Genomic DNA, 24,055 nt, shown 5'->3' with positions numbered 1-24,055 from the left:
GGGCCCGCCCAGGCCGCCGGCGCGATCCCGAGGGCCCGCCGGCCCGCGCGCTCATTGGCCGCCGGGCACTGTCCGTCGTGAGGCTGGCCACGCCCTCTGTGGGGCGCGGATCCCGGGAGCTCCGGCCAGACCCCATTGGCCTGCGCCGCCGCCACTCGCCGAGACGCGCCTCAACCCGGAAGTGTGCTAGGCGAAATCTGCCTAGCAACCGGGGAAGCCAGGCTGCGAAGCGGGCAATTTCAGTGTGAGACGGAGCAGCGAGACGGAGCGGCGGCTCCAAGCGCGGCGCGGTGGCTCCTCCCGCCCGGGGTCAGCGCCCCGGCGCGCGCACGCGCACCCCCACCCCCACCGCCGGAGCGCGCCTCGCGCCGCCCGCGCAGTCAGTCGGTCGGCCGGCCGTCGTCCTGTCGCAGCTGCCGCCGCCGTCGCGTGCGCCGTGTGAGGGAGCCCCCGCCGCGGGACCCGAGCAGACCAGACCCGACCCGGCCGCCCGAGGCCGCCCGGGGCCTAGCAGCCGCTTGCGGGGGCGCCGAGCAACTTCGGTGAGTGAGGGGCCGGCGCGGCTGGTGGCGGGTCCCCGGCTTCCGGTGTCCCGGGCTTGTCTGGGGCTTCCGCTTCTCCGAGGGGACCGCCTCCAGTGCGTGGACCCCGTTGTCTGAGGGGACCCGCCTCTCTGAGGGGAGCCCCCTTCTCTGAAGGACCCCATCTCTCCGAGAGAGCCCGGCTACTCTAAGGGGAGCCCTCCTTCTCTGAGGGAACCCCCCACCTCTCTGAGTGACCCCACTTCTTGAGGGGAGCCCCTTTCTCTGAAGGACCGTAACTCTCTGAGAGACTCACTTTTTTGGGGGAAGCTCCCTTTCTCTGATGGAACCTCCAGTTTTCTGAGGGACCATCCTTCTCTAAGGGACACCAATATCTCTTCGAGGGACCACCTACTTCACTGAGGGACCCCTCCCCCCTTTTCTGAGACTCCCCCTCCCAACCTCTCTAAGGCGACCCCTGCTTCTCTGAGGGACCCCTGCTTCTCTCAGGAGACACCTCTGCTTCTAGGGGACCCTCCCCCTCGCTCACGGGAAATCCCTGCTTCTCTGAGCCACTGTTCCCTTTTTCTGATGTGTCCCCTTCTCTCTTTGCTGTTCTAAGGTGCCTCCCACTTTTCATAGGTCCGCTTTCCCCCCACCTTTCTGAGATGCTCTCCCTACTTTTCTGTCCCCACTTCTTTGGGCGATCTCCTTCTCCCAAGTGTCCCCCAACTAGTCTGAGGTGTTCCTACTACTGTCAGAATCTTTTTTGGAGATGTTCCCCACTTTTCTGAGCTGTCCTCACTTTTGATGGGACTCCCGCTTTGTTGATGAGTTCCTCTCCTTTCTTGAGGGAAATGCCCTGAAATGCCCATATGTCTGACTGGATCCTTAGTTTTCTGAGGAGCAGTTCCCCACTTTTCCAAAACATTTTCCATTTCTTTTGGATCCCCTACTAACCTATGGATGCTGCAATGTTTAGAGGCTTCTCCAGAGGTTCTCCCCCTATATACGTCCCACTCCTTCGGGCCCCTCACTTCTCTGAAGTGTGCCTCCACTTTTCCAAGATATCTCCTCTCCTGATGAGAGAGACAGTGGATTTCTTCATTTCTCTAAGGGCTCCCCTTGCCTTCTGAGGAGTTCCGCTCCCACTTGCCTGAGGACATTCCTGCTTTCCTGAGGTTTTCCTTCTGTTTCTCTAAGGGAGAAACTAATCTCATTTCTCCGTGGAGGCCCCAACTTCAAGATTCCCCTGTATCTGTTTGTGGCACCTACTTCCCTCCATTCTGGAAAGAGAGATCAGAAATGTAGCCCCACTTCCAGTCTTCTTTCTTGCCAAATTGGAGGTCTTCTCTGAACTTTTACCTCAGCTTCCAGGGACCTGGAAGATTTTGTGGCTGTAAGGGAAACTGGGTGACAGGCAAAAAACGCTGTTTTCTCTTGTCATTTGAGACCTGCTAGATTTGGGGGAGCAGGAGCTATTGCCGGATGACCACCTGAAACATTGTCCCCCCAATATCACACTGTTAAGCTGTGGGACGACCCACTTCCTGTCCCATCCCTCCAACCTCCCTTTGCATAATATAACAACCCCCTCAAAAAAAAGAAGAAAAAAAGCTCCTTCAGGTCTTTCTGCTGTGTTTTCTCTCCCTAGGCCTTCTGATTTACCCCTTGATCTCTAGAGGGTCCTCAGTTTGTGGTCCACTCTGATTTGAAAGGCAGAGCAAGAAGCAGGAAATGGGTCACCTTAGAGCCAGGAAGGGTAGAAGGGAGGCAAGGGACAGGGGATTTGACTTCAATTCTCTAAGTTTTAGGTGACTTCAGCCTGACTGAAAGAAGTTTTTAGGTGGCTTTTACAAATCTCATATGTACTTTTTTTTAATGGCCCACCCTGGATTCCAAGTTCACTCCGGTAGCTAATTTTATCTGCTTTGCCAAATGCAAAGCTCTCTGGAGCCCAAGTAGATGAATGCTGGCATTGAGAGATGGTCCAAAGGACAGGAGTGAACTCAGTTTGAAACCTGAGTAACTTGTAACCACTTCGTGTCCATACACAAGTCTCAGGCTAAAAACGTGGGGAGAATGTTCCTGAAGTGGAGTTCTGAAATATAGGCTGAGCTCCTGTTTGGTTTAGCATTTCAACAAGTTCTTCCCTCTGACTCTGCTAGAACAGCAGTTCACTTTACAGTTTGACTTAAGGCTGTCTCTCTCCTGTTCCTTTCCATCTGGATCTTGCTTAATTTGAGTCCTTTGTGAAGACTCCTGCTGAGGCTATAATTTGAGTTCTAAATCTGTCGATGGACCATGTGGACACAAGTTTCAACTCGAGCTATTTTCTTCTGTGGAGAAGCCTTTGGAGAGTTTCCTGGGCCCTCTGCTCCTGGAGTAGTCAAGTCCAGGCAGGAAGTTGCTGCAGACCTGGTTGCTCTTCTACTGCCTCTTCCTGGTCAGCTGTAGGTATTGCCCTGAGGGAAAAGGGAAAGATGATGGGAAGCTTGGGGCTTAGGGTGTCCTGAGACAGGGCAGAGAAGTGCCGGCACACATTTATCATTTTAAATGAAACCCATAGAACCAGCAACGTGGAGTGTTAGAAAGGGAAGGGGGAGCTTTGAAGTCAGAAGGACCTGATTCAGATTTTGGGTCTGTCCTTCATAATTGTGTGGCCTTGGACAAATTATGGCACAAAATAGGCATGTTACTAAGTATTTGAGTGGTCGTATCTCTGTGAATGTACGTGAAAGTGCCTACAGATGGGAAGTGCTTCCTAGACATATGAATGAATGAATCTGAGATAATGAACGGGAGGCGGCCAGTACAGCACCTAGCACATGTACAATAAAGGTTGGTTGTTGTACGCAGGAGATTACGATTCTGGCCTGGACTCCCAGACCAGGAAGCACTTGACATTCTGCCAAGGCTAAATATGCCCAAAGAAAAAGAAACTTGGTATGTATCTTGTAAAACCCACTACCCCCTTGGGTCTTGTAGCATTTTCCTGTGTTCAGATAGCAGATGTGAGATGGATTTGCTGTTTGGCAGGCATTTGTGTTTGCATTGGCCTTGCCTTCTCTCTCTGTAAAATGGGGTAATTTGTGATATAAGGGCAAGTAGGGAGATGTATTACTATAATTAGACCGTAGGCAAACTAGAAGATTATAATGAACTTGAAGAATTGTGAGAAGAAAAAAGTGGGTGAACCATAAACCTAAAGGATCGTATCTATATTTTGGGACTGCTTGAGTGAGTTATATGTAACAGTTACCTGGTGAGAGATCTCTTCTTACACATTGGAACCTTGAAAGAACAACTGTTCTTTTAGGGTAATGGATCAGATTTGGGGACAAAAGACCAGGAAAGTGATGTACAAATGCATTTGACACCACACAATAATAGAACATTGAGAGGGCCAGTGTGTGGCTTAGTGCCCATGAGGAGATCAGGATTCACCTTGAGCTTCCAGTATCTAGAGAGCTGTGGAGATGCTAACTCAGCCTCTGGGGGTGGGGGCTGGGGGCTGGGTGGGCAGGACACATTTTTTTTTGAGAGGATTCTTTCTTAACAATTAGTGAAAGCCCTAAAATCATGGCCGGTGAGTTGGGCCCAGGCTTTTTCATTTAGTAGGGTGGGGACAGATGGCACTTGCCCCTGACAGCTAAAACCCAGGGGGAATTAATGGGTGAGAATATGAGCTAGCCCTGCATTGGGCTGCTCCCAAGTTTGAAGAAAAGGTTTTTTTTTTCCCATTGAAATATCCCCTCTCCCTCCCTCATCTCTCTCTCTCTCTTTCTCTATCTCTTTCACACACACACACACACACAAAGTGACTTGACTATTGAGGCCAAGAAATATCCACCAATCTTAAATTTCTCTTAATTATTTTAAGGATAGTTATTCCATTATGTGAGAAAAGAGCAAAGTTTATTATTTTTAAAATGTAAAAAATAAGGTATACAACTTTAAAGGGATCACTATCCCTTTTGAAATTATGCTGTGTCTCTTGTGTGCTACAGACTTCACTCTGGTGGATGGTGGCGCCACCACCAAGTCTCTTTTATCTAACAGGAAGTTTTTTAAACTTTTTTCTTGATTGACAGATCCTTACAGCAATAAAAACCCTTGGATAGTTAGAAATGATATTGATCTAGGTACATTTATTAGATGTAATGTAAAGTGGTTATCCGTTGGTGGGCAGCTCTAAAAGGCATGTGGGTCCCAACACTGCCCAGCTTCTAACTCCGGCCGATAAACTGTTGATTTATATAACTGAAATAGCTGGGGAAGTCAGGGTTTCCTTCCTGTTGGAGACAGCACTGGGGGCATTAAATCCCTGTGGGATCTTGATGATAAGAAAGAAGCTGACCTCTTTTGGAGTTGGGAAATAACTACTGTATAGAGTGGTTCATCCAAATGAATGGATGGTGTTATTTTAAATTTCTAGTATTAAGTCTGGCTTATCCTCTCTGCAGCCCAGCTGCCTTTATACTGGTGCTTCGTTTGAATAAGAATTTATCCCTCCAAGCTGGCCTAAGAGGGACATTTGAGCACTCAAGTAAGGGCTTTACTTACCACAGGTTTTCCTCTGTGGCCATAGGGTAGGTTTTTTTTTTAATGCAACTTAAATTGGATTGAAAAATACAAAGTGTTAAACTTCTGGCTCATGTAACTTCCTGTGCCAGCAAATAATTCAGCAATAAATGAGTGCCTATGATGTGCCAGGCGCACCATGCTAGGTGCTGGGAACCTAGCAGGACAGATGCAGTAGGCCCTTCAGGAGCTTACATCCCAGTTGCAGAGAAGTAAACAAAAGAGTGAAAGAATATTGCAGGGCTCTTTTGGGAATATCTCTGGATGTTGGGAGCTTGGGGTGGAGTTGCTTGGAGGTTTAGAAGTGAAACCTCACTACCCTTCTAATTTCCTCACTGGGCTCCTTCCTTCTGTTTCCTCTCTCTAAAAGGAGATGGAAATTATGGCATTTTCCCAGTTGATTGTTGGCTGTTGGCACTAGTTGATCCAGGATGACTGTGGCTGTAATCTTGAAGAAACAAGAGAGAGTCTGGGATGGTCACTGCCAGGAGCATTTTCAGCTTTGCTTTTCTTGAAGTCAGTGGCAGTGTGTTTTTGGAATCCTGTGGCATTTCTTCATGGCAGTGCATATTTTGCAGAGATAAACAGCTCTAAAAGCCCTTCCCACCTTGTTTGAAATCTAAAAAAAAAAAAAAAATTCAGACAAAGGGAGTGCTTGGCTGTTGTTTATGGCATAGGAAAAGTGAGACTGCTTTGTTGTGTATTAGTAGGTTCTTGGTGCACGGAGTTCCCTTTGCCCTAGGGTTCCGTCTTGCACTGGGATTGGGGAAGTGCTATTTTGACTTTTCTATGTTGTGGCCAGATTTGATGTTAGTCCACATAGGTCAATTATGTGACAGGTGCTTTTCTTAAGTAAGTGTATCTGTGAGGGGTGGAGTCAGAGAACAGGAGTGGATACTCATTCAGGGCACAGGCTTCAGGGGAGAGGGAGGGTGTTATAAGGAGAGTTTCTGGTAGTCTATTTCTTTCCCTCCACCCAAGTACTGACTCCGGAGGTGAAGAGGCAGGCCCAGGCCGGAAGTGGGTGTAGACAAGTAATGCAACTGTGCACGTGACCAGGCTCCCACCTCTGGGTTCTGCTGCCCTTGGGAAGTGGATGCTTGCTCCCTCTTCACTTCCTGTTGCCCCGACCTCCAGGCTGAGTTCTTAGGCCCCAATTTGAGCATAAAAAACATGTAAACTGCTTTGTCAGAGCTAGGAGCTGCCAGTGGACCTGCACTTGGCAGTTCTGGGGGCTCAGCTAATGTACCCACAAACTCAGGTCTATCTGGCAGGGTGGCCAACAGCATGTTTCCTGTTACATTATCACAGTGTTCCCTGCTGAAGCTTGCCTGTAGAGGGCTGCTCTGGAGACGTGTATAGAACTTAAGGAAGCAGACAGTAGATAGGTCCTTCTGCAAGAATGTGCTCTTGAAGAATAGTTTGCTGTTATTTGTCTTTATTGCTTTGTAGAAGTACCGTGGGAGGCCCTGTGTGCAGTAGAAACTTTATTTATTTTGCAGTAGAAACTTTAGAGCCAGAAAGCCTTGGGTTTGTATCCAGATTCTGCCACTTGCTGGCTTTGTGACCTCAGGAAAGTGGCCTAATTGCAAGTGGCCTAACCTCTTTGAGCCTCAGTTTCCTCATTTGTGGGGTGGGGATGGTAGGCACGAAGCAAGCTGCCAGATTGTTGTAAGTGCCTAGTAAAGGTAGTGCTTACAGAATCCTTTTTTTTTTTTTTTTGTGAGGAAGATCAGCCCTGAGCTAACATCCATGCCAATCCTCCTCTTTTTGCTGAAGAAGACTGGCCCTGGGCTAACATCTGTGCCTATCTTCCTCCACTTTATATGAGACGCCGCCACAGCGTGGCCTGACAAGCGGTGCATCGGTGCGCACCTGGGATCCGAACCCAGGCCGCCAGCAGCGGAGCGTGCGCACTTAACCGATACGCCACGGGGCCGACCCTGTGCTTACAGAATCATATCAAGGCTGACTGCCTCTCTTGAGGTTGGCACCCAAGTTTGGATAGCTATCTACAGCAGTTAATACTGCCTGAGAGCAAACCAGTCCACGTTAAGGCCACAGGCTGCTGTGAATGACCAAGGGCCAGTGATCTAGAAGTTCCTGGATTGGCTGAGTTTTCCCAGTGAGTTCCCTTAGTTCATTGTAGCCTTAGCTGCCACTGCATCGCCTTGGTGTACTTACCATATGGACTTGGAATGCCTCCTGAAGCATGACAGAGTAACTAGGAAAAAGGCTGAAACCTATACTTTACAGGGTGTAGTATGCACTAGCAAAAGCCTCACCTTTGAGGGTGATGGAAATATTCATTTAACTTGCTAAGGGTCAGGCACCTGGCTGGACACAGGAGCTCACAGGCTACTAGGAAAAGACAGGTACGTGAACTAGTAAATGCAGTGAAGTGCTGCAGTTGGATGGGCGAAGGAGGGGGTGATTTGGAGGACTGGCAAAGGAAGGGGTGATAGAAAGAGCTACTTGTTAGGTAGTTAGGCATTCCGGGGAAAGGAACAGCATGGGTGCGGGCAGGGACCTGGAGGTGAAAAACAGCCTGGTGAATTCCCTTGACCTGAGGAGGTTATGCTTGTCTAAAAGTCAGAGTTTGAACTGACTGAGCACCTTTGGCAAGAAAAGCCCAAAGTTACCTTCAAAGGTAGAAAGTCTTATAAAATGTGCCATAGTAGGATTCAAGATTGAATTGAAATTAAAATAATATTTAAATGGAGCTCTCAATAAGCATTTTCAATTAGAAACCAAAGATGGCCAGTGAAATCAGACCACCTAGATGCTCTTTGTAATGGTATGCAGTCTGCATGGAGTTTAATCTCCTAAGGAGGTTCAAGAGAACAGATTTGGGGGCTGCTTCTGAATTTTTTTCCTTTGAGAATTGTCATCGTTTAAGCTGGTCTAAAATTCTTAACACAGTAGAACAATTTTTTAACTTGCATGGCATTTTCAAGGTTTAGGCTATATTTATATTTATACATATATTTATAAAGCTTTCAAGCTTTATATTTAGCCTCTCAAAGCATCTCTATTGAAGGTTGACTTTTGACCTAAATTTGAAATAAAGATCTTACTCTTCTCAAACCAGGAGTTGGTAAAATGTAGACCTGACATGGTCAGCATGCAAGAGGGCATGGCGTTTGCTATCAAGCTGTGAAGGAGAAAACTACAGACTTGCCACCTGTATTTTCTATAGTGAAATGCTGGGCACCAGTGGCGGAGGGGAGTACCCATCCTATTAGGAAAACTTTTGGGAGGAATGTTTTTCCTCCTTCCTATGTCAAGTTGGAAGATCTGCCATGTAACACCTGGGGAGTGGGGTGTGAACTGGATACCAAGTTTTTAAAACATGTTTTTCTTCATGTCTAAACCAAGGTTTTTTAGCAGACCGATGATGTGACTAATACTCTTTCTTTGCTAAGCAGGTTTGAATAGGTTGATTTCTAGACTTAAGACTGTCATAGAACCTTTTTTTTTCCTGTTAGTTTTCTGATTTATTTTTTCCTTTTAATTTTTTTAATAGTTGTTGTCTTTTTTTTTTTTTTTAATTTTGTTTATTTATTTTCCCCCAAAGCCCCAGCAGATAGTTGTAGGTCATAGCTGCACATCCTTCTAGTTGCTGTATGTGGGATGCGGCCTCAGTATGGCCGGAGAAGCGGTACGTCTGTGCGCGCCCGGGATCGAACCCGAGCCGCCAGCAGCGGAGCGCGACCACTTAACCGCTAAGCCATGGGGCCGGCCCTCCTTTTAATTCTTTAATTCATAGAAAACATGGTTCACTTACTAACCTTTCAAAGACTTAAAATTGATGTAAATTAGGTGGGCATTTTTTTGTAAGTCATGTGTAGACACAAAAGATATTCCTTGCCAACTGGTGACACGTGCAGATGAAGACAGAGTGGGAGATACACTTCCGGTTCACGACGATACTTCTGAGCAGTTTATATTTAACCCTTTAGGGAAGTATTTGTGCTCAGAACCGTGTAATAGTGGGACATCGTCAGGGCCACACAGAGACTAACTGCAGATGGAGCCTGAACTTCACATTGCACAAACACTAAGCGTTCAGAATTGTACTGAGAAATGACACTCAAAACAAAAAGACACATGCTGACAAAGTGGCCCGTCTCTAGAGAGCTGTGCTTCAGAGAGCTTTTCAGCATGCATGACAGGGATGGGGCAAACGGTGCTGATCTGTCTCCCACCAACTCCTAATCTAGTGTGAGAATGTCGTGATTTAAAAATGACATTTGTTGGGCTGGCCCCGTGGCTTAGCGGTTAAGTGCTCGCGCTCTGCTGCTGGCGGCCCGGGTTCAGATCCCAGGCACACACCGACGCACCGCTTCTCCGGCCATGCTGAGGCCGTGTCCCACATACAGCAACTAGAAGGATGTGCAGCTATGACATACAACTATCTACTGGGGCTTTGGGGGGAAAAATAAAAAATAAAAATGACATTTGTTGTAGCAGCGGTAATGCGTCAGGAGTATGGTATTTTTCATAAAGCATCACTGTAATAGTCCCTTTAATGACTTTCTGGTCTTTGAAAAAAGTACCAAAAATATCAAAGTACTAAGGAAACCAAATTCACATAGAAATGAATCTTTTCCTTTCCCAACTAATTGCATTGTAATCTCATCATGTGAGCATGAATTTGGGGTGAAATAAACTTTAAAACAATTTTCTCTGAGAGATTGTGGTTATATTGTCCCTAAACTCAGTGAAAACAGTTTTAGACTTTAGAGTACTAAAAATGCAAAGTATGGAAAGCAGCCAGTGCTCTTTTTCATAAGAGTACTTTTTTTTAAACTTGGTACATTTTTGAATGGACAACCTGTTTATTCTTTACAGAGCTTCTCAGAAAACAAGGGGGGGGGGCCGGCCCCGTGGCTTAGCGGTGAAGTGCGCACACTCCGCTGCTGGCGGCCCGGGTTCGGATCCCAGGCGTGCACCGACGCACTGCTTCTCCGGCCATGCTGGGGCCGCATCCCACATACAGCAACTAGAAGGATGTGCAGCGGTGACATACAACTATCTACTGGGGCTTTGGGGGGGAAAAAATAAATAAATAAAATCTTTAAAAAAAAAAGAAAACAAGGGGGAGCCTAGTATCACTTTGATAGCAGTAATCTCAAAATTGGTTAAAGTCTACATAACTAGTTCTGCTTAGCTTGTGAATTTAAGTAAGTAGTTGACAATTCATTATGTGTTTGGAGAGAAAAAGGTGTCTAGAAAGTTTAAAGGATAAACTCCATCCCTTTTCAGCCCTTTCTGTCCCAAAGCCCCCACACTCCAGGTGTAGCCAGTTCTGGCCTTTGCCTCTGCTGCTCTGGATGCCTTGGATGCTCATCCATTAAGACCTGGCTCAAATGTCACATCCACAAAGATTTCCTAGACCCGTCCCTGGGCAGAGAAGCAGCCCCTTCCTCTGTGATTCCTCAGTCTTTCCCATGAATGCATTTTCTGCATTGAAATCACTCTATTGTTTCTGGGCCACCAGCCTGTGCGCTTCTGGAGCCGGTGCCTGCAGGCTCCTCAGCCTGCAAAACCCTTGTGATGCGTGGTCTCTTCGACAGTTCTTGTTGATCAATGTTCATCCTGTAAGACATTTTAAATTTTGTCCACCAGAAACTTTATAGAAGTTTTCTGATTGAAAACAAAAAAGTACTGTACCTCAAACATTCAGTAGGTGATGCTACTCCTTTTCGGTCAGTTTCACACTACTGTGGCGCCTTTGACCAATTTCTGCTATAAAAGAGGACACAAATGTGGAATTTGGCCCAAATTTCTTTTCTTCAGTCCCTCCGTTGTGCAGGAACAGGCTCAGATGGTATTTAGAAGTTTATCTAATAGTACATTAGAAAGATAATTAGAATAGTTTTGCAGTACTTAGGTGGAAATTGGCTTGGTTATTATGAGCAAGGGTCTATGAAAGGAAGTTTAAAGTGAATTTGAAAGAAAATTTTAAATAACAAGTTTTTTTTAAAGTATCATATTGACGGATGTCCATAAGTATTGACTGCCTTGTTCTTAGGGCAGAGGGAAAACTTCGAGAAAAACATCGTTTTGGGCCTACTTGTCTCTAATTAGAGATTCTTCAGCTTTAGAATGGCATCTGAAAGTGATTGCATCATATTTTGTAATCACCCAGCTGAACTATTTGCTGTTTAGTCCAGTACTAGGCACCAAGGTGGCAAGGTCTTTAGTCTAAGCAGCCTCAGCATTTCCCTGCCTGAGCATTGGGGACCCCAAACAGGTCTGGATTCTCTGTTGCTTTTTCCATCTACACACCTGGCCTTCTCTTCCTATCACAAAAATAAACCCTGTTTCACCCCACCCCCACCCCCGCTGTCCCAGTTGGAGAAGTTGGCACTGCCCTCTGGAGCAGCCCACCTGTCACCAGTGCACACCTCAGTCCACAGGGGTGTGTCATTAATATGTCACAGCTGATGCCTCCCTCTTTAAAACAGGGTGGTTGTCACCTTGGTGACTCACACAGGGCTTGCCAGTTCAGACTCTGGAATCCCTACATCTATCTTGTCTTGGGTCTCCCACCTGACCATGCTTTGCTCTGTTTGTAGTTAATTAAGTTGGCATTAATCAAGACCCAGGTGAGGAGCCATGAGGTAATATTTTGCTTGTATTGCTTTAATATACATCATCTGATTAATTGTCGTAGAGTAAAGAAGTTCTCAAAATATACAGCTGCCGAATTAGAGTGAAGATTCTGGTAATTGCTTTAACTGATCCTTGCACATGGGATCAAGGAGCTTCCTGCTTTCCTATAGCAAGTCACCTGTTTGAGAATAAGACTGTTTTTGTTTGCTTTTTGAATTTGAACATTTGAATTTCTTTGTAGCAAAGCAAATTGCCGACAAAACTGGGTCAGGGAAGGTGTTTGGGGGTCAACAATTTGTATTTTGTATCATTTTTACTTTGAGGAATGCTTCTCTTGTTGCCCATGGGAGGTTGTGCCAGATGTTGCATTAAACAGTTGGAAGATTTGGGGGGTGGGTGGGGGTCGTGGTGGAATGAACGACAAAAAGTTGCCAATTATGTGTGGACCTCAGCACAGAATTAAAATGGGCTTTCCTGAACTTTTTGTTGGGGGGGCACATAGCAGAAAAACAATTTTATTTGTAAAACTTGTTCTACATTAAGTGTTTTTCAAGGTTGGGGTCAAGACCAATCTTGGGGCGGAATTACATTGATTCTTTTTAAAAATGAAATAGAATAGAAAATATCAGAGTACATTGCAAGTGGTAAAGGTATGTTTGGTGAAACTTTTGTTTCAGTTGTATGAATATGTATTAGGATGTGTTTTAAAAAAATTACAAGCCACTATTCAGGAGCCTAGGTGTCTCATCATGAATTATTTGTTTTAACGCTGGGAAAAGGATATGAAAATGGCCTTGTCTGGTGATTCTTCAGAACCTAATCTCCATGTTGAGAGCCTACTGTAATATTAGATTTTTTATTTTCCCTGTTGAAATAGTTTTGCTTTATGTAGTTTAACATCTCCAAAGCCCGTCCTCTCTCAGACTAGACTGTGTGTCCTGTGTTTCTTCCATGTCACTGGAGAGGGAAGGGTGCAGATTTGTCTTCTTGGGGGTTTCACCTTCTCTCGGAAGCACGGGGGCAGACTGGGGGATAACTGGAGAGGGAGAGCAGTCATCCCCCAGGTGTCTTCGAGTGGGTGGGTCTGGAGCTTTCTTCGTAGAATTTTGTTTACCGCGCTGAAGAAGTGATGGTTCAGCCAGTTCCCCGGAGGGGAGCTTCTGGGTGTCGACCCCATGGGGGTGGCATTCTAACCTCCGTTTTCAGAAGCAGCTGAGTTGCTCGAGGTCGCGCAGCTTAGCTGGAGCGAGGTCAGCAGTGAGTGCGTCGTGAGTCAGCCCTGGGCGCGGCCCTCCCGGTTCTGTGAGCCGGCGACTATCTCTCGGTCCTGCGGAGGGCGCTGGGGGTCCGCAGGGCGGGAGCCCGCCAGAGCCCGCGTGGGAAACCAGCGCGCGGGGCTGGGCGTAACGTGAATTACCGCTGGGAGGGGCGGTGCTTCCGGGGCGGTCCCGGCCGGCCTCGTCCCGCCCTCTCGCCGCCTGGCCCCGCCTCTCGCACTCAGGCCCCGCCCATCGACCGCCTGGCCCCGCCCAGCCGGGCGCGGGCGGGCGGCGTCGCCTTTAAGAGCTCCCCGGTGTTTTGGGGGCCGCAGGCCGGGCGCGCTGACCTGGTGCGCATGTCCCGGGCGGTGACGCCGGCGCCGGGCTCCATGTGTGCGGCCGAGGGGCGCATTATCTGGCCGGCGGCGCGGGCGGGCGGGCGGACCGGCGGAGCGAGCGCCCAGGGCCCGGGCGGCCCTACAGGCGGAGCGAGCAAGTGCGGCCCGGCGCCCTCGGCCCCTCGGCCGCCCGGCCCGGCACGCGACCCCGGCCCCACGGCCCCGCGAACCCGCGCGCTACCCTAGGGCCCGGCCGGCCCGCGGCCCGGTAAGTTCCGGACCAAACTTGGCGGGGGCCGGGGTTGGGGTCGGGGCCGGCGGCGCGCCGTGGAGACTGGAGCGGCGGGATCGGCGCGGGCCAGGCAGGGTCTGGGGGGCCAGGGGGTCGGGAGGCTGCGAGGGAACCTCGCGTCAGCATGGAAAAGTGAGAGCGAGCGAGTTCTACTCCTTGTATTCCGGGAGCGTCTTCCTCGCGCTGCCCTGGAAAGTTCTGCGCTCCGACGCTGCCCGGGCACGTGGGGGCCGGGCCGGTCGGGGGTCCTGGAAAGTCGCGGCGACGCCCCTTTTCCTCCTCCGCTTCCTCCGGGGCCTGGGGAGGGGCCGGGCCTCAAGGCTCCGCTTCCGAGCGGCCGGGACGGGCGGGAGGGGGAGCGGCGGCGGGCGGCACGTGGACGCGCGGGCGGAGGTCTGGGGCGGGGGTCCCCGGCGGGCCGGGCCGCTGCGCTGAACCCCGCAGTGGCGGCGACGGAGGCGGCGGATCCCGTGTCAGAATAAGAGTCCCCGCGCTCCCACGCCTGCAGGGCCGGCCCTCCCCCCGCTCGCGCCCTTCCTGCCCGACTCCCGGGAGCCGCGAGACCCTTCCCCCTCTGTGGGCTCCAGCCCTTCACAGGGCCCTACACTTTAAATTTACCTCCCCATCTGGGCAGTGGTTGTATTGATTTCTTTTTTCCCACCTGGAATGGGTCGGCATCAGTGACTAGACAGTAGCAGCTGGCCTTTTAAAGGGATTATTGCCAAGAATCGGAATTGATCACTTCAGCAAGGAAAGGCTTATGGGCAGGGCCCCAGCCTTGAGTGTGACTGACACTTGGTGTGTGCGCACTGCACTGGGACCCAGAAATGAATGGGGACCCCTCCCTTAGGAACTGAATGACAACCCTTGGGTGCACGTTTCTGCTCTGCCCTGGGAATTTTACGGGGACTGCTTAATTTTGTGTATCTGATCTAATGTCTTTAGGTGTGTAGTTCATCCTTATCTTAAGAGCTTTGGGTTCTTGAGATCAAAGTCCGGGTTAGTCACTTGAGCCTTTAATTTTCTCTCTTCCCACCCTTTCACTTCTTTCAGTTTTCTTGGAGTGCATAGTGCTTGTTTAAGTCTCTGGTTCTGTGTGTCCATTTCGCACAGTGACACCTTCTGGCTCTGGTAGCACAGAGAAACTGACGGACAGACAGCCTTCTGGGCAGCTGCTTCAGTCTTGGACTGACTGTCCTGTTGATGTTCTTTTTCTTCTGATGGTGGTTACAAGTTTTCTTTTAAGTTAGGTTAGGTGAAATAATGTTCCCTGGCACCAGATCAGTAGCTTGTTAGACCTGACAGCAAGCTGTGGAGGAGGGCTAATAGATCATACTAGTCCGCAGATTTGAGTGCCTACTGTGAGCGAGGCTTAGTGCATAGACATCTTCCGTGCCCATAACAATCCAATGGGGAGGGGAGAATATAATCCCCACTTTACAGGTGAGGATACTGAGTCTCCTGGAAGTCAGGCTGTTTGCCCAAGGCTGCTGAGTGGTGAAGGGCAGAGCTGGGCTTGAGCCTGCCCTGTGGGGCACCAGAGCCCAGGAGTGCTCCTGTTTGCAAACTCAATGTGTGAGCATTTCCTGGGAACTCCTAAAACACGAGGTCATTTACTTGTCCAGGCTCCAGTGTACCTCTACTAGCCCTGCCTTGTGTTTGGAGAGCTGAGTTACCAGCTGACCTTGGAGGAGCCAAGCCTCTTTGCATTTGCATTCACTTCCTCAGCTTCCAACTCAGAAAAGTTGGCCCTCTTCTAGAGGAAGCAGTTTAGAATGGGGATTTTGGGAGCAATTTGCTAGACCTTCTCCTCACTTACTCTTCCACCCTTCACCTTTCATCCATTATTCCTCCCATAAAATTCTGAAGCTGATTTTTACAGAGAATAGCCTCTCATCTTGATGTGATGTAGAGAATGGGATAGCTCCCATATTACTGATTTGGATGCATTGTTATTTCCACTCAGATGACATCATTTTTATTAATGTCAAGTCATCTCTATTAATGCAGTATCATTTGGAAGATCTTGCAATCTTTTGTTTTAATAGTGAGGAAAGAAATAATGCTACTCTTGGTAGAAAAAATCCTGGAAGGGTTTGTACCAAAATGTCAACAACCAAATCTCTGGGTTAGGGTTAGCAGTAGTTTTTTTCCTTAGACTCTTTAGTATCTCTATATTTTATGATTATTTTAACAATAAGGAACATTTTTTAATTTGAGTAATAAAACACATTTTAACGACTCTAATTCTCAACTCTTCAGTAGCTCCTCTCACTTGTTTTGTATCATTTATTTTGTGCATTCCTGGCATTGGAAGTAGTGATTTCTGGATTGACTTGTTCAATAAATATCAGAGTGCATATTGTGCTTCCAGCACTGTGCTAGGAATCCCTGCTCAGTGTAGTTTACTTTGAGATTAGTGGGAGAGAAGTCATAATTAATCTCATAAATGTGGGGAAATTTACAAGGGCCAAGGAGAAAACAATGCCACAACCTGGGGAGCAAGACTTGAGGGGGCCTTCCTCCAACTGGCATCTGAGGACGAGTAGGAGCTACGTGTGTAAAGAGAAAAAGGGTGAGCGTTTCTGGCAGAGAGAGTGCTTGGGACTGAAGGAAGATCTCGCCTGGTTGGAGCAGAGATGGGCGGGCCTTGGGTCTGAAGGGGTCTGGGATTTACCTTGAGAGCAGTGGGTCCCTATTGAAGAGCATAAAGCAGGGACTGGTATGATGAGGCTCAGCTAGGACTTCCTTGGGCCTTAGCAGACAACTGAAGAATATTTCTGAAGGACGTGGGTGGGAAAATAGCAAAGCCATTCGGAAATGTTGGCATTTTCTGGTGTTTGTTCTCTTGGGAGAAAATTAAGAATGCCCCGCAGAGTTTTGAATATATCAGTTCCCAACAGAGACAAAAATGTGACACCCTTACTGCTGAATTCAGTTAAGGACTGTCAGTGTGCTAACCTCTAAAAGTGTGGGCAACTCAAATGCTTGTCTGGAGAACTACCTGCTTGGACTTGGGCTGTTTCTGTGCCATTAGATGGGATGGCCAAGGCTGTTGTCCCTAGACTTTTTTTCCTCCCTGATAATTGAGTGAATTTATGCTCGTTGTAGAAAACTGGAAGATTATGAAACAGGTGAGTAGGTGAGGTCTTCGTGAGCGGTTATCCTGGGGGTAATAGAGCATCGCTGAAATTTCCTTGTAACAATTGTCGGGTTGGGAAGTGCAGCAGAACCAGAAGAACAAGTTGGCAGTGTCATAGTTTGAGACTTACAGAACTCTGCTGCCCGCTAAGTGTGGTCGTTTGTTAGAAGGGATGCTCTTGAGTTAGCTGAACTGTTTTAGGAAGTGAGTTAGGTACTCTGGCCTCAGATTGCTTTTCTTTCAGATAGTGAAACTTATTTTATGTGCTAACTGTGCAAAGCTACATTTTTGACTTGAATTAGCAAGGCAGCATGTAAGGTTGAGATAAAAAAAAAAAAAGACAAGGGACTCAAGTGGTGGCAGCAAGGTGAAAGTAGTGAGACTGGTGTTCTTAGAAACAAAAGTACCAGCTGGGGATAGATCTTACACGCGTGTGGATTCCAGCAAACGTGATCCAGGACTTTTTAGTCAAGAGGAATGTCAGACCATGGGCTTCTTGCCCCTCCCCTCGCTTTCTAGGCTGTATTTGTGACCTCTTTTTGTCTGATGAAAATGTAGGTTAGTCTTTTAGAAGACAAAGGAACTTACTCTAATTGAATACCTGCAGGTAGCCTTAGGAAGTCACTGGGAATCTTTTGGAACCCTGCAAGGTGTGGGGGAAAAGGGCCCTTGCAGCTTCTCAGTGCACTGCACCCACTTTCTCTCTCTTGATCCTCTTCAAAGGTACCCCTGTTTCACAGACGAGTTTGGCAGGGTCCTTGCCTTCCTGTTCTCCTGATTCCTGGTTCTTGGGGTCCTCATATGAAAGGACTGAAGACTAGATAATCTGTCCGAGGTGCGGAGAGGTCAGCATCTGAGGTAGGATGGGCTGGCAGGGGACGGACAGTTCCTAAAAGCAGGCTCCCAGCAAATTGAGGTAGGAGTTTTGGGGAAGATTTGAGGCTATAGGTCTTTGAGGCTGCTTGGCCAGGTGCCGTTGCAGCTGGCGGGGGAGGGTGAGGCAGCTTGAGATTGGAGAGAATGTCGCTACTTGTTTGAGGTTGAAGAATCCTTCAGCCATTCTTGCAGCTCTCTCTCCAGGCCGGGCACCACCTGACCCGCCTTGTTGGTCAGATCTTTTGATTTGAACCTTCAAACTTAATTCAGCCTAAATAAGGTGTCGCCTTTGAGCACGCTTTAAAAAATACTGCTGCATTATAGTGGCTGACCAGCTCCTCCTGGTGCCAGAGAGGATGTTCCGCGTCCATTGCCGCCTGCTGTTTGCTGGGTGAGGCTGCGGGCCTATTCCCGGGCAGCAGGTCCCTGCAGTGGTTGTGGCCCAACCCTGGCTTTGTCTCACACAAGTTGGGTGTGAACTCTGCTTGGTCGCTTCCTAGTGACGTGACCTTGCTGAACCTTGCCCTCGGTTTCCCATTTCTAAAAAGGAGGTGGTAATGTCTGCCTTGAGTGGCTGAGTTGGAAGTAAGTGAGATAATAAATGCAAGTTGCTTAGCACAGCGCCTAGTGCGTGTACCTGCTCAGTAAAGTGGAGTTCAGTGAGTGTGCTGTTATGACTAGGACAGATGAGACATTATGGCTGCTCCACTTCTCCTGTGTGGAGCATCTCCACACTTGTGGAGGGACAAACCATCACTGTCTGCTCTGTGCCTCCTGGAGCCACAGCCTGTCCCCATGTTCTAGATGGAAGAAGGCGAAGTTCCCTACAGAGGGTGACACTTGCTAGGGTCACCTTGCTGATTATTCTATAGCTGGGAATGGGCCTCAGGCTTTCTGATTTCAGACTTGGCATGTTTTTCCACTAGTCTTGGCGCCTCTCTAGAGATACAGAATAGCTGGGTTGATGGTGCCCCACCAGGGAAAAGGAGGCAGCCCCTTTCCTGGCCCTGGGCTTGCTGAACCCCACATTCCGACTTTCAGGGACAGCCCCTCCATCTGTGAGATGGGAAGATGTTTGACAGGCAGATATGTCATGGAGGTCCTGTATTTGAGAACCGAAAGGGGCCCTTGCACTTCTGGCTTTATCCCTGAGTGGACTCTGTCAAAGGACGGGAAGTGGGTTGCCTTATGGTGCATACAGTGGCAAATGGGAGAGCCTGGGCCCTAATACCATCTTCTTTCTGGATTTACAGCTCTCTAGCCAGCTTGGGAATTGGACAGATCTGGCTTCTTCATTGACTACAGCTTCTGCTCTTCAGCCTTGAGCAGGTGGCCTGGCCACCTGGCCTCAGCTTTCCCATCTGTAGACAGGGAATGTATCTTTGACCTCATAGGATGGCTGTGAGGACAGGTGGGAAATGTTTGCAAGTAGTCAGATGTATCCCAGCCCCTGCTCCTCCATTTACCTCTGAGATAAAATTCTTCTCCCCCAAGATGACAACTACATGACGATCCCCCTAGGGTCTCACATTTCAGTTATCACACACTGAAACACTCAGATCGAGGAGCTAGGTTTTCTGTATAACAAAATCCCACCACAACCTAACAATTGGTAGGTCTTTGGAGCTCATCGTAAGGAGATCTCACCTAAAAAGTTTGGTCAGATTATCCCAAAGGGAAGTGAAAAACCCTGTGGCCTTAAACCTGCATATAATCCCAACATAACATTTCCTCCAATCCCAGTTGTTCTGTGCAATTAGCCTTTGAGTCAGTGGCTGTTAAATTCTACTCAACACATTCCTACCTTAGAGGCAGCTGCTCACCGTGACCTTGGAGCAGGTTTCAGGCCAGTATTCTCGTCACTTGAGTTTCCAGTTGGTGGATTTTTGTGGCAGTGACGACAGGTTTTTAATTTTCTTGTGTGTTTTGGGCAGGCTCACTTTGCCAGCCAGTTCTGAAAACTTTGCTCCTACAACCTTCGTTCACATCCACCAAGGAAACACATTTTTCCCAGTTTCTCAATGGTTTTGGGAAAGTAGGAGTGTGGCAAACTGAATTCTTGGTTTCCAGGCGTTGATTAAATTGATCAAGGCACCCTAGTCCCGTGGTGTTCTCAGGACTTTTGTATCATTGACAGCACCTGAACTTCATTTTCTTTTGTCTGTTATTCCTGTGCATGTAAAGGGTTAAGGCGTACTCCCTTCAGTGGTGGTGGTTCTCTCAGAGGATTCTGTAGTCAGATCCCTGCCTGGGATTCTCTTATACACACTGGAACCCTGGGAGATTTTTGAGGTTTGATTAGTGTTTTCCTTAACGCGTTTGTTTGATTAACTGACCTTCTCAGCAGTTTGTATGTGGGTCATCTGTCTCCTGCCTCCCATCCCCAAATCTTCAGTAAAATTTTTAATGTTGAGGCTCTTTGTCTCTTTCCAGCCATACAAGCGACATTTACTGCAGCTGAAGTCTGGGGAGGAGGCAGGAGCCTCAGGTGCCAGTAGTAGGAGTTGCCTGGTCTGCTCTTGAAGTTTTCTTGGGCAAAGATATTAACGTACTGAGTTGGGATTGAAATGTAATTGCAGCCTTACTGTCAATTTATATTTGTCAGGCAGAGCATTGGAAATGTAACTATTTTTGGTCACTGGGCAGCCGACAAGTTTAGGATTCACCTGGGACTAGCTTGCTTCTGTGTGCTGTTATGCTGAACCCAGCACATGGCACACAGACTTCAGGATGAGCAGGGCAGCCCTTGATGTTACAAGCTGGAAACTGAGGCCTGAGAGGAGGAGTGGCCTGCCCTGTGTTGACTTGCGGAGGGAGGAGAACATAGCTCTCTGTTCCCTCCTGGAGCTTCTCCTCTCTGATCTCTGTTGTCCTTATTTCTTCATGGCTTAGTTAGTTTTGTTTGGTTTTAGGTTCCTCCTCCCTTAATTTATATAGGTCCATTGACAGGTTTCCTTCCTTAGGGCCTTGTCTTTTTTTGAGTCTTGAGGTCATGTGGTGTCTGTAGTGTGGGGATGGGGCAGGACACAGGGAGGAGGAACTCAGGGCTGCTTCTGGAATCTCAGGGCTGCCTTTTTAAAAAAAAAACTGTGGCAGTGTTTCCTTATCTGGAATTGAGAGGGTGATGTCTTTCAATTTTATGAGCATAAAACTACTTTTCCCCATAGGTTAAAAAAAGTTATGGCACTTACTTAACTTGTAGACATCCTTCAGGTGATATGCGGGTAACCGTTTCAAGATCCAAAAAAGCAACCCATGGAAATAAGGTGGAACAGGCTAAGTCAGGTCCTGTGCCAGGGTCCAACAGTCAGCTATACTGTCCAGGGTGAGAGAGAGGGGCCTTAACACTCAGCTGAGGGTGCTGGATGGTTCTAGAACAGCATAAACTGGCTGCTAAAAAGCTCTAAGGGAGATTATTTCTTGCATATCCTTTATATCTGGGGGAGTCTGTCCTGGCTGCTGGAGTGGTCTTTAAACTGCATCACAGGAGAACTGGTTAGAGGGATTGAATATGTTTTGTTTGGAGGAGAGAAGATTGGGGGTATGCGGCAGCGAGGGGTTCCAGTGGGCCTGTTGGTGAGTCAGGATCTCAGCTCAGGATCGGACAGATGGTCTTTCCTGCTGCTGGCACCATTGGGCACCTGCTCAACCTCTTGGGGAGTATGAAGGGGTTCCTCTTACTTTCCGAAGATCAGGAGACCCTGCCACAAAGGCAGCAGAAGTGGACAGATTGTCACCTGGGGCAGGGGCTCAGCATTGAGTGAGCTCAGAAACATGTATCCCACCTTCTGTGAAGGTTAAGGTGATGGGAGCTTGTCCTCTCTGTTGCCTTGATTTATTGCTTAAGGGAAAAGGAAACTTAAATTGCTTAGAAAAATTAGGGTGACTTTGATCTGTTTAACTAGTCCTCTGAGTCTGTGAACTACTGTTGGCTTTTTTCCTTTTTTTTTTTTTTTTTTGAGTTTTTAAAAAAGCTAACCCATTGACGTTTAAGAGTCTAAGCTACTTTGGTAGGTGCTCCATGGAGTGAAATGCAGCATGGGCTTCTCATCACCGCACGATGAAATGAACAGAGCAGGAGATGTGTTGCTGGCTGTGGGATTTTCTCAGCAGAGCTTCTTAGCCAGCAGGCTGGGATGGGTGACAGGGATGCAGAGTTGTTCTTGTGGCCCCAGACCCATGCTGAGAGTAGCCCCCATTTTACCTCCAGTGTGTTGTGCAAGTATCATTTTTGTTACATACCATGACATGAAAAACATGGGGCATCTGATCTGTACCCAGTCCCAGCACACTACTCTGACAAGAGATGGTTTTCTTGGTCTCGGGGGGTGGTCTACAGTTCTTGTGGAGAAGGTTTGTGACACTTGACTAGACTGTTCACAAGGAGTAGTCCCTTGTACTGGAGCATCAGGGAGGGATGGAGTTGGCAGATCACCCTCCCGGACAAAGTCATAGTGGGAAAGAAGGTCGGAAAATGCAGGTTGTTCTGATTATTGTTGATGACCTTAAATAGAAGGTTGTTTACACTTCATCCTTAAAGCATAGAGCCCTCAGAGGTTTGCGAGGAGGAAAATGTCCACTTGAATTGGGCAGGGAAGCCAATCAGGAAAAAAAGGCTGTTGGTAAAAGGCAGGCATGAGCTAATACAGCCTTGAATTTGCCTGATGGGGAGTAAAAAGCAGGGACAGGTGCCAGAGACACTGTGCAGGGAGATTGGGTGGGGATCAGCTAGATGCCCAGGGCTGATGACAAGTCATCTGTCCATTCAACAAGTGGGGTCCCTTCCTTGCTTGGCCTGTGCTGTGCCTCTGTGATCTGGTGATGGGTGAGATGGCCTGTTCTTGCACTCAGGTGTCTTATGGCCACCTGGGGGAGACAGGATAGGATGCCCTGATAAAGAGGAAGGGTGGGCAGGAACACATCTGAGAGACAAGTGACAGCTGAGTGAGGACTAGAGGGTGACACAGGCCCCAAGATTTGTGGTTCTTTGGTTTTAGGGGTGCTGAGTTTGAGCAAAGGTGGGGTAAGCTGCGTCCTGGAGAGGATGGTCCGAGGTTGTGTGTACTGCCTGGGAGAAGGTGGGTGTGGATGAGATAGCCTGGCCTGTGGCCTTGGATGGCTGCCCTCTGCTTTGCTGGGCTGGGAGGACACGGTGGGTTGAGGCATGGAGGCCCTGTGTGACCATCAGGACCCTCATGAACGCAAGGGGCACGTCTGTGACCCTGCCGGATCGCTGCCTGCTCTGGGGGACAGGTGCAGAATTTGATTTGTCCTTGCGTCTCCTCCTCCCCAGACTAATAGTGCTTTGTGTTAGGTGAAAATGAGTTAAATAATAGGTGAAAGAAAGAGGGACTATCTCATACATGTAGGAAAAGTTTTTTCCGCTTTGCTCCCGAGAGTGAAGTAGTGATCGATAGATGGAAATTAGAGGGACACAACCCTCAACTTAGCCTGAGAAAAAGCTCTGAAGCAATTAGAGGGACCAGGAAGAGGCTCAGTGTGATTCCAGTGCTCTAGGAGCTGGTTGGTAACCCGCATTTTCTAGATTCTGAGGATTTTCCAGCTGGAGGTTTTGGATGCTTTTCCAGAAAGACGGAGAGTGATATAGAAGCTTCTCTGAAACATCCACATGAATTGTTCAAACAGCTGCTGTTTCCTGGTTTGAGAAAGTTTTCTTGTTTCATGCATTGCTCAAATGTTTTCAAACCCTGGCTCTTTTGGCAGAGTCCAGGAGAGAAGACAGGTGGGTGTCCTGCTGAGTGACGGGACTGGTTTTTTTTTTTTTTTTAATAATTTTATTTATTTATTTATTTTCCCCCAAAGCCCCAGTAGATAGCTGTATGTTATAGCTGCGCATCCTTCTAGTTGCTGTATGTGGGACGCGGCCTCAGCATGGCCGGAGAAGCAGTGCGTTGGTGCACGCCCGGGATCCGAACCCGGGCCGCCAGCAGCGGAGCTCATGCACTTAACCGCTAAGCCACAGGGCCGGCCCACGGGACTGGTTTTGAAAGTGAGGAGGGGTTGTAGTCTCAGAAAGGAAAGGGGCCTTGGGGATTTGGCACTTAGTGAAAAATGACTTGGGTCCAAGAGTGGCACCTGGCTGGTGATGACCACGATGCCGTTAGGGTCCTGATTTTGGGCTTGAGGGTGGGAGTGAGGAATCAGGTGAGGCAAATGAGAGTGGCAGTGTGATGCCCCATATATAGAGCTGGGAGGGCCATGACGTGCCGTGATGTGCCCTGGCCACCACCCACCCGAGAAACCCCTCCCTGCAGGGCCTGGGCTGTCCCCTGCGCCATGTGTTTCCTGCTGCTCTCAAAGTCTCCTTGCTGCCTCAGAGGCCAGGGGACTGGTCTCCTTCCCATTCGTCTGTGTCTGCTCTGTTCCTTGCCTTACACGTGTGAGCGCTGTGCTGTTCAAGT

At 48.4% G+C, this 24,055-nt stretch overlaps 1 protein-coding gene across 7 annotated transcripts in view; it reads left to right on the top strand.

Annotated features, from left to right (window-relative positions):
• The first annotated feature begins 245 nt into the window (after positions 1–245).
• GATAD2A (GATA zinc finger domain containing 2A) overlaps positions 246–24,055 on the top strand; it is a 97,520-nt gene continuing 73,710 nt past the window's right edge. For 2 of the 7 annotated variants that reach the window (XM_087443424.1, XM_087443426.1), the window contains exons 1-2: positions 13,336–13,591; positions 17,481–17,615. The gene's annotated coding sequence lies outside the window, so the exon portion shown is untranslated. Of the gene's footprint in view, positions 543–13,335; positions 13,592–17,480; positions 17,616–24,055 lie in introns of those variants that run through there. The other 5 variants (XM_087443427.1, XM_087443422.1, XM_087443428.1 and 2 more) reach the window with 3 other exon arrangements.

Source organism: Ceratotherium simum, chromosome 18, assembly GCF_057802395.1.
Source record: "Ceratotherium simum simum isolate JZ-2026a chromosome 18, ASM5780239v1, whole genome shotgun sequence".
NCBI classification, from domain to species: domain Eukaryota; kingdom Metazoa; phylum Chordata; class Mammalia; order Perissodactyla; family Rhinocerotidae; genus Ceratotherium; species Ceratotherium simum.
This window is presented reverse-complemented; position numbering and strand designations above follow the sequence as displayed.